This window comes from Eucyclogobius newberryi, unplaced genomic scaffold (genome assembly GCF_026437365.1).
Source record: "Eucyclogobius newberryi isolate DKJ021-1_F unplaced genomic scaffold, fEucNew1.0.hap1 SCAF_2, whole genome shotgun sequence".
Lineage (NCBI taxonomy): Eukaryota > Metazoa > Chordata > Actinopteri > Gobiiformes > Gobiidae > Eucyclogobius > Eucyclogobius newberryi.
Genome location: NW_027315834.1, coordinates 7,233,283 through 7,250,985, shown reverse-complemented (window position 1 = coordinate 7,250,985; position 17,703 = coordinate 7,233,283). Strand labels below are relative to the sequence as shown.

The 17,703-nt window shown below is 39.0% G+C and overlaps 1 protein-coding gene and 10 non-coding genes across 13 annotated transcripts in view; all 11 read right to left on the bottom strand.

The window, feature by feature from the left end:
- The window catches only part of LOC140367233 (ninjurin-2-like), a 208,302-nt gene that overhangs the window by 77,065 nt on the left and 113,534 nt on the right, over window positions 1-17,703 (bottom strand). The gene's annotated exons all lie outside the window — the stretch shown is intronic.
- trnak-cuu (transfer RNA lysine (anticodon CUU)) lies at window positions 169-241 on the bottom strand. Its single transcript has one exon. It is a non-coding gene; the product is annotated as a tRNA-Lys (tRNA).
- On the bottom strand, window positions 1,372-1,444 carry trnak-cuu (transfer RNA lysine (anticodon CUU)). The gene has a single exon. It is a non-coding gene; the product is annotated as a tRNA-Lys (tRNA).
- trnak-cuu (transfer RNA lysine (anticodon CUU)) lies at window positions 2,565-2,637 on the bottom strand. Its single transcript has one exon. It is a non-coding gene; the product is annotated as a tRNA-Lys (tRNA).
- On the bottom strand, window positions 6,083-6,155 carry trnak-cuu (transfer RNA lysine (anticodon CUU)). The gene has a single exon. It is a non-coding gene; the product is annotated as a tRNA-Lys (tRNA).
- On the bottom strand, window positions 7,284-7,356 carry trnak-cuu (transfer RNA lysine (anticodon CUU)). The gene has a single exon. It is a non-coding gene; the product is annotated as a tRNA-Lys (tRNA).
- On the bottom strand, window positions 9,605-9,677 carry trnak-cuu (transfer RNA lysine (anticodon CUU)). The gene has a single exon. It is a non-coding gene; the product is annotated as a tRNA-Lys (tRNA).
- On the bottom strand, window positions 11,993-12,065 carry trnak-cuu (transfer RNA lysine (anticodon CUU)). The gene has a single exon. It is a non-coding gene; the product is annotated as a tRNA-Lys (tRNA).
- trnak-cuu (transfer RNA lysine (anticodon CUU)) lies at window positions 13,214-13,286 on the bottom strand. Its single transcript has one exon. It is a non-coding gene; the product is annotated as a tRNA-Lys (tRNA).
- Window positions 15,589-15,661, bottom strand: trnak-cuu (transfer RNA lysine (anticodon CUU)). Its single transcript has one exon. It is a non-coding gene; the product is annotated as a tRNA-Lys (tRNA).
- trnak-cuu (transfer RNA lysine (anticodon CUU)) lies at window positions 16,784-16,856 on the bottom strand. The gene has a single exon. It is a non-coding gene; the product is annotated as a tRNA-Lys (tRNA).

Genomic DNA, 17,703 nt, shown 5'->3' with positions numbered 1-17,703 from the left:
AATATCAAGAGATGACTTTAACAGGTAATGATAAATCTGTGAAATAGTTGAAATGTTATGGTCACAGAGGGTTTAATTGTTCTTCTATGGGTTCCTGCAGAAGTAAACTTATGATAAAGATTTCACGGGTTTTAATGGCAATCAAGCCATAAATCTTCTTGTCAACTACGCTCAACGTGGGGCTCGAACCCACGACCCTGAGATTAAGAGTCTCATGCTCTACCGACTGAGCTAGCCGGGCTGCTGTCCTAAGAAAACCAAAAACATTACAGTTTTTAGTCTGTTAAGTTCATTTCTCAGTTTAATTTCTCAGTGAGTAGTCACAATTACTGTATAAGACATATGATACGGGGACAATATGCCTATATTTCATTCTGAACGTACTCAATACTTTGACAGTACAGCATCTACTTAGTAGATTGGCCATCACATCACAATTCATCATTGGGAGTAATACTTCATTTGAAATCTTAAGACAATACGACAAGTTTTCAGTCCATTGTCACACATATGTGCTTGCTATTTAGTGTGTAAGAATGGCTTCCTTTCCAAAGGCAATTCCCTACTAAATTGTTTTGTCAGGAGTGGGATTTGAACCCACGGCTCCATTCAGAGACCAGAATTCCCTGTGGCAAGGAAAGAGATTCCCATGAGTCTGGAGTGGGATGAATGGCCGTATCTATACTTTGGTAAAAAACACATCAAACTACTGTTTTTTTTTTTAAAGGAGTTTGATGTGGTTGTTGTCACATCAATCTACTGCGTCCTTTAAAGGTCCTCATCAAGCCTCTTTTTAAAGTCTATTGCAATTGAGATGTCAGAGTCGACAACAGTAACAGCAGTAGTGCATCCAAGAAAGCTGTGTAGTGAATGGATGTTGAACCTTCAGTGAGGCAGGAGCCAACAAGGCTATTCACATCCTTGCAATGTGTTCAAAGATAGGACAAACTGAATGTCAGGAGTGGGATTAGAACCCATTCCTCCACTTGTAGACAAAATTTGCTTGCGCTTAAGTAGGAGTTTACCTTGACCCTGGCACCTTGGACATTTCAGCGATGCTGACATTGAGCGCCCTTATCTCGAAGATAACGTTCCAAAAATTAGTACAAAGTAAATCCTTTGGCAACCTTACACGAGCTGAAGTCTTTTCATTTATGTAAAATAAATATCAAGAGATGACTTTAACAGGTAATGATAAATTAGTGAAATAGTTGATGACTTTAACAGGTAATGATAAATCTGTGAAATAGTTGAAATGTTATGGTCACAGAGGGTTTGATTGTTCTTCTATGGGTTCCTGCAGAAGTAAACTTATGATAAAGATTTCACGGGTTTTAATGGCAATCAATCCATAAATCTTATTATCAATTGCGCCCAACGTGGGGCTCGAACCCACGAGCCTGAGATTAAGAGTCTCATGCTCTACCGACTGAGCTAGCCAGGCTGCTGTATTGAGAAATCCAAAAACATTACAGTTTTTAGTCTGTTAAGTTCATTTCTCAGTTTAATTTCTCAGTGAGTAGTCACAATTACTGTATAAGACATATGATACGGGGACAATATGCCTATATTTCATTCTGAACGTACTCAATACTTTGACAGTACAGCATCTACTTAGTAGATTGGCCATCACATCACAATTCATCATTGGGAGTAATACTTCATTTGAAATCTTAAGACAATACGACAAGTTTTCAGTCCATTGTCACACATATGTGCTTGTTATTTAGTGTGTAAGAATGGCTTCCTTTCCAAAGGCAATTCCCTACTAAATTGTTTTGTCAGGAGTGGGATTTGAACCCACGGCTCCATTCAGAGACCAGAATTCCCTGTGGACAAGGAAGGAGATTCCCATGAGTCTGGAGTGGGATGAATGGCCGTATCTATACTTTGGTAAAAAACACATCAAACTACTGTTTTTTTTTTAAAGGAGTTTGATGTGGTTGTTGTCACATCAATCTACTGCGTCCTTTAAAGGTCCTCATCAAGCCTCTTTTTAAAGTCTATTGCAATTGAGATGTCAGAGTCGACAACAGTAACAGCAGTAGTGCATCCAAGAAAGCTGTGTAGTGAATGGATGTTGAACCTTCAGTGAGGCAGGAGCCAACAAGGCTATTCACATCCTTGCAATGTGTTCAAAGATGAATGTCAGGAGTGGGATTAGAACCCATTCCTCCACTTGTAGACAAAATTTGCTTGCGCTTAAGTAGGAGTTTACCTTGACCCTGGCACCTTGGACATTTCAGCGATGCTGACATTGAGCGCCCTTATCTCGAAGATAACGTTCCAAAAATTAGTACAAAGTAAATCCTTTGGCAACCTTACACGAGCTGAAGTCTTTCCATTTATGTAAAATAAATATCAAGAGATGACTTTAACAGGTAATGATAAATTAGTGAAATAGTTGATGACTTTAACAGGTAATGATAAATCTGTGAAATAGTTGAAATGTTATGGTCACAGAGGGTTTAACTGTTCTTCTATGGGTTCCTGCAGAAGTAAACTTATAATGAAGATTACACGGGTTTTAATGGCAATCAATCCATAAATCTTATTATCAATTGCGCCCAACGTGGGGCTCGAACCCACGACCCTGAGATTAAGAGTCTCATGCTCTACCGACTGAGCTAGCCGGGCTGCTGTCGTAAGAACCAAAAACATTACAGTTTTTAGTCTGTTAAGTTCATTTCTCAGTTTAATTTCTCAGTGAGTAGTCACAATTACTGTATAAGACATATGATACGGGGACAATATGCCTATATTTCATTCTGAACGTACTCAATACTTTGACAGTACAGCATCTACTTAGTAGATTGGCCATCACATCACAATTCATCATTGGGAGTAATACTTCATTTGAAATCTTAAGACAATACGACAAGTTTTCAGTCCATTGTCACACATATGTGCTTGTTATTTAGTGTGTAAGAATGGCTTCCTTTCCAAAGGCAATTCCCTACTAAATTGTTTTGTCAGGAGTGGGATTTGAACCCACGGCTCCATTCAGAGACCAGAATTCCCTGTGGCAAGGAAGGAGATTCCCATGAGTCTGGAGTGGGATGAATGGCCGTATCTATACTTTGGTAAAAAACACATCAAACTACTGTTTTTTTTTTTAAAGGAGTTTGATGTGGTTGTTGTCACATCAATCTACTGCGTCCTTTAAAGGTCCTCATCAAGCCTCTTTTTAAAGTCTATTGCAATTGAGATGTCAGAGTCGACAACAGTAACAGCAGTAGTGCATCCAAGAAAGCTGTGTAGTGAATGGATGTTGAACCTTCAGTGAGGCAGGAGCCAACAAGGCTATTCACATCCTTGCAATGTGTTCAAAGATAGGACAAACTGAATGTCAGGAGTGGGATTAGAACCCATTCCTCCACTTGTAGACAAAATTTGCTTGCGCTTAAGTAGGAGTTTACCTTGACCCTGGCACCTTGGACATTTCAGCGATGCTGACATTGAGCGCCCTTATCTCGAAGATAACGTTCCAAAAATTAGTACAAAGTAAATCCTTTGGCAACCTTACACGGGCTGAAGTCTTTCCATTTATGTAAAATAAATATCAAGAGATTACTTTAACAGGTAATGATAAATTAGTGAAATAGTTGATGACTTTAACAGGTAATGATAAATTTGTGAAATAGTTGAAATGTTATGGTCACAGAGGGTTTAATTGTTCTTCTATGGGTTCCTGCAGAAGTAAACTTATGATAAAGATTTCACGGGTTTTAATGGCAATCAATCCATAAATCTTATTGTCAACTACGCCCAACGTGGGGCTCGAACCCACGACCCTAAAGCTCTACCGACTGAGCTAGCCGGGCTGCTGTATTAAGAAAACCAAAAACATTACAGTTTTTAGTCTGTTCAGTTCATTTCTCAGTTTAATTTCTCAGTGAGTAGTCACAATTACTGTATAAGACATATGATACGGGGACAATATGCCTATATTTCATTCTGAACGTACTCAATACTTTGACAGTACAGCATCTACTTAGTAGATTGGCCATCACATCACAATTCATCATTGGGAGTAATACTTCATTTGAAATCTTAAGACAATACGACAAGTTTTCAGTCCATTGTCACACATATGTGCTTGTTATTTAGTGTGTAAGAATGGCTTCCTTTCCAAAGGCAATTCCCTACTAAATTGTTTTGTCAGGAGTGGGATTTGAACCCACGGCTCCATTCAGAGACCAGAATTCCCTGTGGCAAGGAAGGAGATTCCCATGAGTCTGGAGTGGGATGAATGGCCGTATCTATACTTTGGTAAAAAACACATCAAACTACTGTTTTTTTTTTAAAGGAGTTTGATGTGGTTGTTGTCACATCAATCTACTGCGTCCTTTAAAGGTCCTCATCAAGCCTCTTTTTAAAGTCTATTGCAATTGAGATGTCAGAGTCGACAACAGTAACAGCAGTAGTGCATCCAAGAAAGCTGTGTAGTGAATGGATGTTGAACCTTCAGTGAGGCAGGAGCCAACAAGGCTATTCACATCCTTGCAATGTGTTCAAAGATGAATGTCAGGAGTGGGATTAGAACCCATTCCTCCACTTGTAGACAAAATTTGCTTGCGCTTAAGTAGGAGTTTACCTTGACCCTGGCACCTTGGACATTTCAGCGATGCTGACATTGAGCGCCCTTATCTCGAAGATAACGTTCCAAAAATTAGTACAAAGTAAATCCTTTGGCAACCTTACACGAGCTGAAGTCTTTCCATTTATGTAAAATAAATATCAAGAGATTACTTTAACAGGTAATGATAAATTAGTGAAATAGTTGATGACTTTAACAGGTAATGATAAATTTGTGAAATAGTTGAAATGTTATGGTCACAGAGGGTTTAATTGTTCTTCTATGGGTTCCTGCAGAAGTAAACTTATGATAAAGATTTCACGGGTTTTAATGGCAATCAATCCATAAATCTTATTGTCAACTACGCCCAACGTGGGGCTCGAACCCACGACCCTAATGCTCTATCGACTGAGCTAGCCGGGCTGCTGTATTAAGAAAACCAAAAACATTACAGTTTTTAGTCTGTTAAGTTCATTTCTCAGTTTAATTTCTCAGTGAGTAGTCACAATTACTGTATAAGACATATGATACGGGGACAATATGCCTATATTTCATTCTGAACGTACTCAATACTTTGACAGTACAGCATCTACTTAGTAGATTGGCCATCACATCACAATTCATCATTGGGAGTAATACTTCATTTGAAATCTTAAGACAATACGACAAGTTTTCAGTCCATTGTCACACATATGTGCTTGTTATTTAGTGTGTAAGAATGGCTTCCTTTCCAAAGGCAATTCCCTACTAAATTGTTTTGTCAGGAGTGGGATTTGAACCCACGGCTCCATTCAGAGACCAGAATTCCCTGTGGCAAGGAAAGAGATTCCCATGAGTCTGGAGTGGGATGAATGGCCGTATCTATACTTTGGTAAAAAACACATCAAACTACTGTTTTTTTTTTTTTAAAGGAGTTTGATGTGGTTGTTGTCACATCAATCTACTGCGTCCTTTAAAGGTCCTCATCAAGCCTCTTTTTAAAGTCTATTGCAATTGAGATGTCAGAGTCGACAACAGTAACAGCAGTAGTGCATCCAAGAAAGCTGTGTAGTGAATGGATGTTGAACCTTCAGTGAGGCAGGAGCCAACAAGGCTATTCACATCCTTGCAATGTGTTCAAAGATAGGACAAACTGAATGTCAGGAGTGGGATTAGAACCCATTCCTCCACTTGTAGACAAAATTTGCTTGCGCTTAAGTAGGAGTTTACCTTGACCCTGGCACCTTGGACATTTCAGCGATGCTGACATTGAGCGCCCTTATCTCGAAGATAACGTTCCAAAAATTAGTACAAAGTAAATCCTTTGGCAACCTTACACGAGCTGAAGTCTTTCCATTTATGTAAAATAAATATCAAGAGGTAATGATAAATCTGTGAAATAGTTGAAATGTTATGGTCACAGAGGGTTTAATTGTTCTTCTATGGGTTCCTGCAGAAGTAAACTTATGATAAAGATTTCACGGGTTTTAATGGCAATCAATCCATAAATCTTATTGTCAACTACGCCCAACGTGGGGCTCGAACCCACGACCCTGAGATTAAGAGTCTCATGCTCTACCGACTGAGCTAGCCGGGCTGCTGTATTAAGAAAACCAAAAACATTACAGTTTTTAGTCTGTTAAGTTCATTTCTCAGTTTAATTTCTCAGTGAGTAGTCACAATTACTGTATAAGACATATGATACGGGGACAATATGCCTATATTTCATTCTGAACGTACTCAATACTTTGACAGTACAGCATCTACTTAGTAGATTGGCCATCACATCACAATTCATCATTGGGAGTAATACTTCATTTGAAATCTTAAGACAATACGACAAGTTTTCAGTCCATTGTCACACATATGTGCTTGTTATTTAGTGTGTAAGAATGGCTTCCTTTCCAAAGGCAATTCCCTACTAAATTGTTTTGTCAGGAGTGGGATTTGAACCCACGGCTCCATTCAGAGACCAGAATTCCCTGTGGCAAGGAAGGAGATTCCCATGAGTCTGGAGTGGGATGAATGGCCGTATCTATACTTTGGTAAAAAACACATCAAACTACTGTTTTTTTTTAAAGGAGTTTGATGTGGTTGTTGTCACATCAATCTACTGCGTCCTTTAAAGGTCCTCATCAAGCCTCTTTTTAAAGTCTATTGCAATTGAGATGTCAGAGTCGACAACAGTAACAGCAGTAGTGCATCCAAGAAAGCTGTGTAGTGAATGGATGTTGAACCTTCAGTGAGGCAGGAGCCAACAAGGCTATTCACATCCTTGCAATGTGTTCAAAGATAGGACAAACTGAATGTCAGGAGTAGGATTAGAACCCATTCCTCCACTTGTAGACAAAATTTGCTTGCGCTTAAGTAGGAGTTTACCTTGACCCTGGCACCTTGGACATTTCAGCGATGCTGACATTGAGCGCCTTTATCTCGAAGATAACGTTCCAAAAATTAGTACAAAGTAAATCCTTTGGCAACCTTACACGAGCTGAAGTCTTTCCATTTATGTAAAATAAATATCAAGAGATGACTTTAACAGGTAATGATAAATTAGTGAAATAGTTGATGACTTTAACAGGTAATGATAAATCTGTGAAATAGTTGAAATGTTATGGTCACAGAGGGTTTAATTGTTCTTCTATGGGTTCCTGCAGAAGTAAACTTATGATAAAGATTTCACGGGTTTTAATGGCAATCAATCCATAAATCTTATTGTCAACTACGCCCAATGTGGGGCTCGAACCCACGACCCTGAGATTAAGAGTCTCATGCTCTACCGACTGAGCTAGCCGGGCTGCTGTCTTAAGAAAACATTACAGTTTTTAGTCTGTTAAGTTCATTTCTCAGTTTAATTTCTCAGTGAGTAGTCACAATTACTGTATAAGACATATGATACGGGGACAATATGCCTATATTTCATTCTGAACGTACTCAATACTTCGACAGTACAGCATCTACTTAGTAGATTGGCCATCACATCACAATTCATCATTGGGAGTAATACTTCATTTGAAATCTTAAGACAATACGACAAGTTTTCAGTCCATTGTCACACATATGTGCTTGTTATTTAGTGTGTAAGAATGGCTTCCTTTCCAAAGGCAATTCCCTACTAAATTGTTTTGTCAGGAAAGGGGTTTGAACCCACGGCTCCATTCAGAGACCAGAATTCCCTGTGGCAAGGAAGGAGATTCCCAAGAGTCTGGAGTGGGATGAATGGCCGTATCTATACTTTGGTAAAAAACACATCAAACTACTGTTTTTTTTTTTAAAGGAGTTTGATGTGGTTGTTGTCACATCAATCTACTGCGTCCTTTAAAGGTCCTCATCAAGCCTCTTTTTAAAGTCTATTGCAATTGAGATGTCAGAGTCGACAACAGTAACAGCAGTAGTGCATCCAAGAAAGCTGTGTAGTGAATGGATGTTGAACCTTCAGTGAGGCAGGAGCCAACAAGGCTATTCACATCCTTGCAATGTGTTCAAAGATGAATGTCAGGAGTGGGATTAGAACCCATTCCTCCACTTGTAGACAAAATTTGCTTGCGCTTAAGTAGGAGTTTACCTTGACCCTGGCACCTTGGACATTTCAGCGATGCTGACATTGAGCGCCCTTATCTCGAAGATAACGTTCCAAAAATTAGTACAAAGTAAATCCTTTGGCAACCTTACACGAGCTGAAGTCTTTCCATTTATGTAAAATAAATATCAAGAGATGACTTTAACAGGTAATGATAAATTAGTGAAATAGTTGATGACTTTAACAGGTAATGATAAATCTGTGAAATAGTTGAAATGTTATGGTCACAGAGGGTTTAATTGTTCTTCTATGGGTTCCTGCAGAAGTAAACTTATAATGAAGATTTCACGGGTTTTAATGGCAATCAATCCATAAATCTTATTGTCAACTACACCCAACGTGGGGCTCGAACCCACGACCCTGATGCTCTACCGACTGAGCTAGCCGGGCTGCTGTATTAAGAAAACCAAAAACATTACAGTTTTTAGTCTGTTAAGTTCATTTCTCAGTTTAATTTCTCAGTGAGTAGTCACAATTACTGTATAAGACATATGATACAGGGACAATATGCCTATATTTCATTCTGAACGTACTCAATACTTTGACAGTACAGCATCTACTTAGTAGATTGGCCATCACATCACAATTCATCATTGGGAGTAATACTTCATTTGAAATCTTAAGACAATACGACAAGTTTTCAGTCCATTGTCACACATATGTGCTTGTTATTTAGTGTGTAAGAATGGCTTCCTTTCCAAAGGCAATTCCCTACTAAATTGTTTTGTCAGGAGTGGGATTTGAACCCACGGCTCCATTCAGAGACCAGAATTCCCTGTGGCAAGGAAGGAGATTCCCATGAGTCTGGAGTGGGATGAATGGCCGTATCTATACTTTGGTAAAAAACACATCAAACTACTGTTTTTTTTTAAAGGAGTTTGATGTGGTTGTTGTCACATCAATCTACTGCGTCCTTTAAAGGTCCTCATCAAGCCTCTTTTTAAAGTCTATTGCAATTGAGATGTCAGAGTCGACAACAGTAACAGCAGTAGTGCATCCAAGAAAGCTGTGTAGTGAATGGATGTTGAACCTTCAGTGAGGCAGGAGCCAACAAGGCTATTCACATCCTTGCAATGTGTTCAAAGATAGGACAAACTGAATGTCAGGAGTGGGATTAGAACCCATTCCTCCACTTGTAGACAAAATTTGCTTGCGCTTAAGTAGGAGTTTACCTTGACCCTGGCACCTTGGACATTTCAGCGATGCTGACATTGAGCGCCCTTATCTCGAAGATAACGTTCCAAAAATTAGTACAAAGTAAATCCTTTGGCAACCTTACACGAGCTGAAGTCTTTCCATTTATGTAAAATAAATATCAAGAGGTAATGATAAATCTGTGAAATAGTTGAAATGTTATGGTCACAGAGGGTTTAATTGTTCTTCTATGGGTTCCTGCAGAAGTAAACTTATGATAAAGATTTCACGGGTTTTAATGGCAATCAATCCATAAATCTTATTGTCAACTACGCCCAACGTGGGGCTCGAACCCACGACCCTGAGATTAAGAGTCTCATGCTCTACCGACTGAGCTAGCCGGGCTGCTGTATTAAGAATACCAAAAACATTACAGTTTTTAGTCTGTTAAGTTCATTTCTCAGTTTAATTTCTCAGTGAGTAGTCACAATTACTGTATAAGACATATGATACGGGGACAATATGCCTATATTTCATTCTGAACGTACTCAATACTTTGACAGTACAGCATCTACTTAGTAGATTGGCCATCACATCACAATTCATCATTGGGAGTAATACTTCATTTGAAATCTTAAGACAATACGACAAGTTTTCAGTCCATTGTCACACATATGTGCTTGTTATTTAGTGTGTAAGAATGGCTTCCTTTCCAAAGGCAATTCCCTACTAAATTGTTTTGTCAGGAGTGGGATTTGAACCCACGGCTCCATTCAGAGACCAGAATTCCCTGTGGCAAGGAAGGAGATTCCCATGAGTCTGGAGTGGGATGAATGGCCGTATCTATACTTTGGTAAAAAACACATCAAACTACTGTTTTTTTTTAAAGGAGTTTGATGTGGTTGTTGTCACATCAATCTACTGCGTCCTTTAAAGGTCCTCATCAAGCCTCTTTTTAAAGTCTATTGCAATTGAGATGTCAGAGTCGACAACAGTAACAGCAGTAGTGCATCCAAGAAAGCTGTGTAGTGAATGGATGTTGAACCTTCAGTGAGGCAGGAGCCAACAAGGCTATTCACATCCTTGCAATGTGTTCAAAGATAGGACAAACTGAATGTCAGGAGTAGGATTAGAACCCATTCCTCCACTTGTAGACAAAATTTGCTTGCGCTTAAGTAGGAGTTTACCTTGACCCTGGCACCTTGGACATTTCAGCGATGCTGACATTGAGCGCCTTTATCTCGAAGATAACGTTCCAAAAATTAGTACAAAGTAAATCCTTTGGCAACCTTACACGAGCTGAAGTCTTTCCATTTATGTAAAATAAATATCAAGAGATGACTTTAACAGGTAATGATAAATTAGTGAAATAGTTGATGACTTTAACAGGTAATGATAAATCTGTGAAATAGTTGAAATGTTATGGTCACAGAGGGTTTAATTGTTCTTCTATGGGTTCCTGCAGAAGTAAACTTATGATAAAGATTTCACGGGTTTTAATGGCAATCAATCCATAAATCTTATTGTCAACTACACCCAACGTGGGGCTCGAACCCACGACCCTGATGCTCTACCGACTGAGCTAGCCGGGCTGCTGTATTAAGAAAACCAAAAACATTACAGTTTTTAGTCTGTTAAGTTCATTTCTCAGTTTAATTTCTCAGTGAGTAGTCACAATTACTGTATAAGACATATGATACAGGGACAATATGCCTATATTTCATTCTGAACGTACTCAATACTTTGACAGTACAGCATCTACTTAGTAGATTGGCCATCACATCACAATTCATCATTGGGAGTAATACTTCATTTGAAATCTTAAGACAATACGACAAGTTTTCAGTCCATTGTCACACATATGTGCTTGTTATTTAGTGTGTAAGAATGGCTTCCTTTCCAAAGGCAATTCCCTACTAAATTGTTTTGTCAGGAGTGGGATTTGAACCCACGGCTCCATTCAGAGACCAGAATTCCCTGTGGCAAGGAAGGAGATTCCCATGAGTCTGGAGTGGGATGAATGGCCGTATCTATACTTTGGTAAAAAACACATCAAACTACTGTTTTTTTTTAAAGGAGTTTGATGTGGTTGTTGTCACATCAATCTACTGCGTCCTTTAAAGGTCCTCATCAAGCCTCTTTTTAAAGTCTATTGCAATTGAGATGTCAGAGTCGACAACAGTAACAGCAGTAGTGCATCCAAGAAAGCTGTGTAGTGAATGGATGTTGAACCTTCAGTGAGGCAGGAGCCAACAAGGCTATTCACATCCTTGCAATGTGTTCAAAGATAGGACAAACTGAATGTCAGGAGTGGGATTAGAACCCATTCCTCCACTTGTAGACAAAATTTGCTTGCGCTTAAGTAGGAGTTTACCTTGACCCTGGCACCTTGGACATTTCAGCGATGCTGACATTGAGCGCCCTTATCTCGAAGATAACGTTCCAAAAATTAGTACAAAGTAAATCCTTTGGCAACCTTACACGAGCTGAAGTCTTTCCATTTATGTAAAATAAATATCAAGAGATGACTTTAACAGGTAATGATAAATTAGTGAAATAGTTGATGACTTTAACAGGTAATGATAAATCTGTGAAATAGTTGAAATGTTATGGTCACAGAGGGTTTAATTGTTCTTCTATGGGTTCCTGCAGAAGTAAACTTATGATAAAGATTTCACGGGTTTTAATAGCAATCAATCCATAAATCTTATTGTCAACTGCGCCCAACGTGGGGCTCGAACCCACGACCCTGAGATTAAGAGTCTCATGCTCTACCGACTGAGCTAGCCGGGCTGCTGTCTTAAGAAAACATTACAGTTTTTAGTCTGTTCAGTTCATTTCTCAGTTTAATTTCTCAGTGAGTAGTCACAATTACTGTATAAGACATATGATACGGGGACAATATGCCTATATTTCATTCTGAACGTACTCAATACTTTGACAGTACAGCATCTACTTAGTAGATTGGCCATCACATCACAATTCATCATTGGGATTAATACTTCATTTGAAATCTTAAGACAATACGACAAGTTTTCAGTCCATTGTCACACATATGTGCTTGTTATTTAGTGTGTAAGAATGGCTTCCTTTCCAAAGGCAATTCCCTACTAAATTGTTTTGTCAGGAGTGGGATTTGAACCCACGGCTCCATTCAGAGACCAGAATTCCCTGTGGCAAGGAAGGAGATTCCCATGAGTCTGGAGTGGGATGAATGGCCGTATCTATACTTTGGTAAAAAACACATCAAACTACTGTTTTTTTTTTTAAAGGAGTTTGATGTGGTTGTTGTCACATCAATCTACTGCGTCCTTTAAAGGTCCTCATCAAGCCTCTTTTTAAAGTCTATTGCAATTGAGATGTCAGAGTCGACAACAGTAACAGCAGTAGTGCATCCAAGAAAGCTGTGTAGTGAATGGATGTTGAACCTTCAGTGAGGCAGGAGCCAACAAGGCTATTCACATCCTTGCAATGTGTTCAAAGATGAATGTCAGGAGTGGGATTAGAACCCATTCCTCCACTTGTAGACAAAATTTGCTTGCGCTTAAGTAGGAGTTTACCTTGACCCTGGCACCTTGGACATTTCAGCGATGCTGACATTGAGCGCCCTTATCTCGAAGATAACGTTCCAAAAATTAGTACAAAGTAAATCCTTTGGCAACCTTACACGAGCTGAAGTCTTTCCATTTATGTAAAATAAATATCAAGAGATGACTTTAACAGGTAATGATAAATTAGTGAAATAGTTGATGACTTTAACAGGTAATGATAAATCTGTGAAATAGTTGAAATGTTATGGTCACAGAGGGTTTAATTGTTCTTCTATGGGTTCCTGCAGAAGTAAACTTATGATAATAAGTTTACTTCCTGCAGAAGTAAACTTATGATAAAGATTTCACGAGTTTTAATGGCAATCAATCCATAAATCTTATTGTCAACTGCGCCCAACGTGGGGCTCGAACCCACGACCCTGAGATTAAGAGTCTCATGCTCTACCGACTGAGCTAGCCGGGCTGCTGTCTTAAGAAAACATTACAGTTTTTAGTCTGTTCAGTTCATTTCTCAGTTTAATTTCTCAGTGAGTAGTCACAATTACTGTATAAGACATATGATACGGGGACAATATGCCTATATTTCATTCTGAACGTACTCAATACTTTGACAGTACAGCATCTACTTAGTAGATTGGCCATCACATCACAATTCATCATTGGGAGTAATACTTCATTTGAAATCTTAAGACAATACGACAAGTTTTCAGTCCATTGTCACACATATGTGCTTGTTATTTAGTGTGTAAGAATGGCTTCCTTTCCAAAGGCAATTCCCTACTAAATTGTTTTGTCAGGAGTGGGATTTGAACCCACGGCTCCATTCAGAGACCAGAATTCCCTGTGGCAAGGAAGGAGATTCCCATGAGTCTGGAGTGGGATGAATGGCCGTATCTATACTTTGGTAAAAAACACATCAAACTACTGTTTTTTTTTTTAAAGGAGTTTGATGTGGTTGTTGTCACATCAATCTACTGCGTCCTTTAAAGGTCCTCATCAAGCCTCTTTTTAAAGTCTATTGCAATTGAGATGTCAGAGTCGACAACAGTAACAGCAGTAGTGCATCCAAGAAAGCTGTGTAGTGAATGGATGTTGAACCTTCAGTGAGGCAGGAGCCAACAAGGCTATTCACATCCTTGCAATGTGTTCAAAGATGAATGTCAGGAGTGGGATTAGAACCCATTCCTCCACTTGTAGACAAAATTTGCTTGCGCTTAAGTAGGAGTTTACCTTGACCCTGGCACCTTGGACATTTCAGCGATGCTGACATTGAGCGCCCTTATCTCGAAGATAACGTTCCAAAAATTAGTACAAAGTAAATCCTTTGGCAACCTTACACGAGCTGAAGTCTTTCCATTTATGTAAAATAAATATCAAGAGATGACTTTAACAGGTAATGATAAATTAGTGAAATAGTTGATGACTTTAACAGGTAATGATAAATCTGTGAAATAGTTGAAATGTTATGGTCACAGAGGGTTTAATTGTTCTTCTATGGGTTCCTGCAGAAGTAAACTTATGATAAAGATTTCACGGGTTTTAATGGCAATCAATCCATAAATCTTATTGTCAACTACGCCCAACGTGGGGCTCGAACCCACGACCCTGATGCTCTACCAACTGAGCTAGCCGGGCTGCTGTATTAAGAAAACCAAAAACATTACAGTTTTTAGTCTGTTAAGTTCATTTCTCAGTTTAATTTCTCAGTGAGTAGTCACAATTACTGTATAAGACATATGATACGGGGACAATATGCCTATATTTCATTCTGAACGTACTCAATACTTTGACAGTACAGCATCTACTTAGTAGATTGGCCATCACATCACAATTCATCATTGGGAGTAATACTTCATTTGAAATCTTAAGACAATACGACAAGTTTTCAGTCCATTGTCACACATATGTGCTTGCTATTTAGTGTGTAAGAATGGCTTCCTTTCCAAAGGCAATTCCCTACTAAATTGTTTTGTCAGGAGTGGGATTTGAACCCACGGCTCCATTCAGAGACCAGAATTCCCTGTGGCAAGGAAAGAGATTCCCATGAGTCTGGAGTGGGATGAATGGCCGTATCTATACTTTGGTAAAAAACACATCAAACTACTGTTTTTTTTTTTAAAGGAGTTTGATGTGGTTGTTGTCACATCAATCTACTGCGTCCTTTAAAGGTCCTCATCAAGCCTCTTTTTAAAGTCTATTGCAATTGAGATGTCAGAGTCGACAACAGTAACAGCAGTAGTGCATCCAAGAAAGCTGTGTAGTGAATGGATGTTGAACCTTCAGTGAGGCAGGAGCCAACAAGGCTATTCACATCCTTGCAATGTGTTCAAAGATAGGACAAACTGAATGTCAGGAGTGGGATTAGAACCCATTCCTCCACTTGTAGACAAAATTTGCTTGCGCTTAAGTAGGAGTTTACCTTGACCCTGGCACCTTGGACATTTCAGCGATGCTGACATTGAGCGCCCTTATCTCGAAGATAACGTTCCAAAAATTAGTACAAAGTAAATCCTTTGGCAACCTTACACGAGCTGAAGTCTTTCCATTTATGTAAAATAAATATCAAGAGATGACTTTAACAGGTAATGATAAATTAGTGAAATAGTTGATGACTTTAACAGGTAATGATAAATCTGTGAAATAGTTGAAATGTTATGGTCACAGAGGGTTTAATTGTTCTTCTATGGGTTCCTGCAGAAGTAAACTTATGATAAAGATTTCATGGGTTTTAATGGCAATCAATCCATAAATCTTATTGTCAACTGCGCCCAACGTGGGGCTCGAACCCACGACCCTGAGATTAAGAGTCTCATGCTCTACCGACTGAGCTAGCCGGGCTGCTGTCTTAAGAAAACATTACAGTTTTTAGTCTGTTCAGTTCATTTCTCAGTTTAATTTCTCAGTGAGTAGTCACAATTACTGTATAAGACATATGATACGGGGACAATATGCCTATATTTCATTCTGAACGTACTCAATACTTTGACAGTACAGCATCTACTTAGTAGATTGGCCATCACATCACAATTCATCATTGGGAGTAATACTTCATTTGAAATCTTAAGACAATACGACAAGTTTTCAGTCCATTGTCACACATATGTGCTTGTTATTTAGTGTGTAAGAATGGCTTCCTTTCCAAAGGCAATTCCCTACTAAATTGTTTTGTCAGGAGTGGGATTTGAACCCACGGCTCCATTCAGAGACCAGAATTCCCTGTGGCAAGGAAGGAGATTCCCATGAGTCTGGAGTGGGATGAATGGCCGTATCTATACTTTGGTAAAAAACACATCAAACTACTGTTTTTTTTTTAAAGGAGTTTGATGTGGTTGTTGTCACATCAATCTACTGCGTCCTTTAAAGGTCCTCATCAAGCCTCTTTTTAAAGTCTATTGCAATTGAGATGTCAGAGTCGACAACAGTAACAGCAGTAGTGCATCCAAGAAAGCTGTGTAGTGAATGGATGTTGAACCTTCAGTGAGGCAGGAGCCAACAAGGCTATTCACATCCTTGCAATGTGTTCAAAGATAGGACAAACTGAATGTCAGGAGTGGGATTAGAACCCATTCCTCCACTTGTAGACAAAATTTGCTTGCGCTTAAGTAGGAGTTTACCTTGACCCTGGCACCTTGGACATTTCAGCGATGCTGACATTGAGCGCCCTTATCTCGAAGATAACGTTCCAAAAATTAGTACAAAGTAAATCCTTTGGCAACCTTACACGAGCTGAAGTCTTTCCATTTATGTAAAATAAATATCAAGAGATGACTTTAACAGGTAATGATAAATTAGTGAAATAGTTGATGACTTTAACAGGTAATGATAAATCTGTGAAATAGTTGAAATGTTATGGTCACAGAGGGTTTAATTGTTCTTCTATGGGTTCCTGCAGAAGTAAACTTATGATAAAGATTTCATGGGTTTTAATGGCAATCAATCCATAAATCTTATTGTCAACTGCGCCCAACGTGGGGCTCGAACCCACGACCCTGAGATTAAGAGTCTCATGCTCTACCGACTGAGCTAGCCGGGCTGCTGTCTTAAGAAAACATTACAGTTTTTAGTCTGTTCAGTTCATTTCTCAGTTTAATTTCTCAGTGAGTAGTCACAATTACTGTATAAGACATATGATACGGGGACAATATGCCTATATTTCATTCTGAACGTACTCAATACTTTGACAGTACAGCATCTACTTAGTAGATTGGCCATCACATCACAATTCATCATTGGGAGTAATACTTCATTTGAAATCTTAAGACAATACGACAAGTTTTCAGTCCATTGTCACACATATGTGCTTGTTATTTAGTGTGTAAGAATGGCTTCCTTTCCAAAGGCAATTCCCTACTAAATTGTTTTGTCAGGAGTGGGATTTGAACCCACGGCTCCATTCAGAGACCAGAATTCCCTGTGGCAAGGAAGGAGATTCCCATGAGTCTGGAGTGGGATGAATGGCCGTATCTATACTTTGGTAAAAAACACATCAAACTACTGTTTTTTTTTTTAAAGGAGTTTGATGTGGTTGTTGTCACATCAATCTACTGCGTCCTTTAAAGGTCCTCATCAAGCCTCTTTTTAAAGTCTATTGCAATTGAGATGTCAGAGTCGACAACAGTAACAGCAGTAGTGCATCCAAGAAAGCTGTGTAGTGAATGGATGTTGAACCTTCAGTGAGGCAGGAGCCAACAAGGCTATTCACATCCTTGCAATGTGTTCAAAGATAGGACAAACTGAATGTCAGGAGTGGGATTAGAACCCATTCCTCCACTTGTAGACAAAATTTGCTTGCGCTTAAGTAGGAGTTTACCTTGACCCTGGCACCTTGGACATTTCAGCGATGCTGACATTGAGCGCCCTTATCTCGAAGATAACGTTCC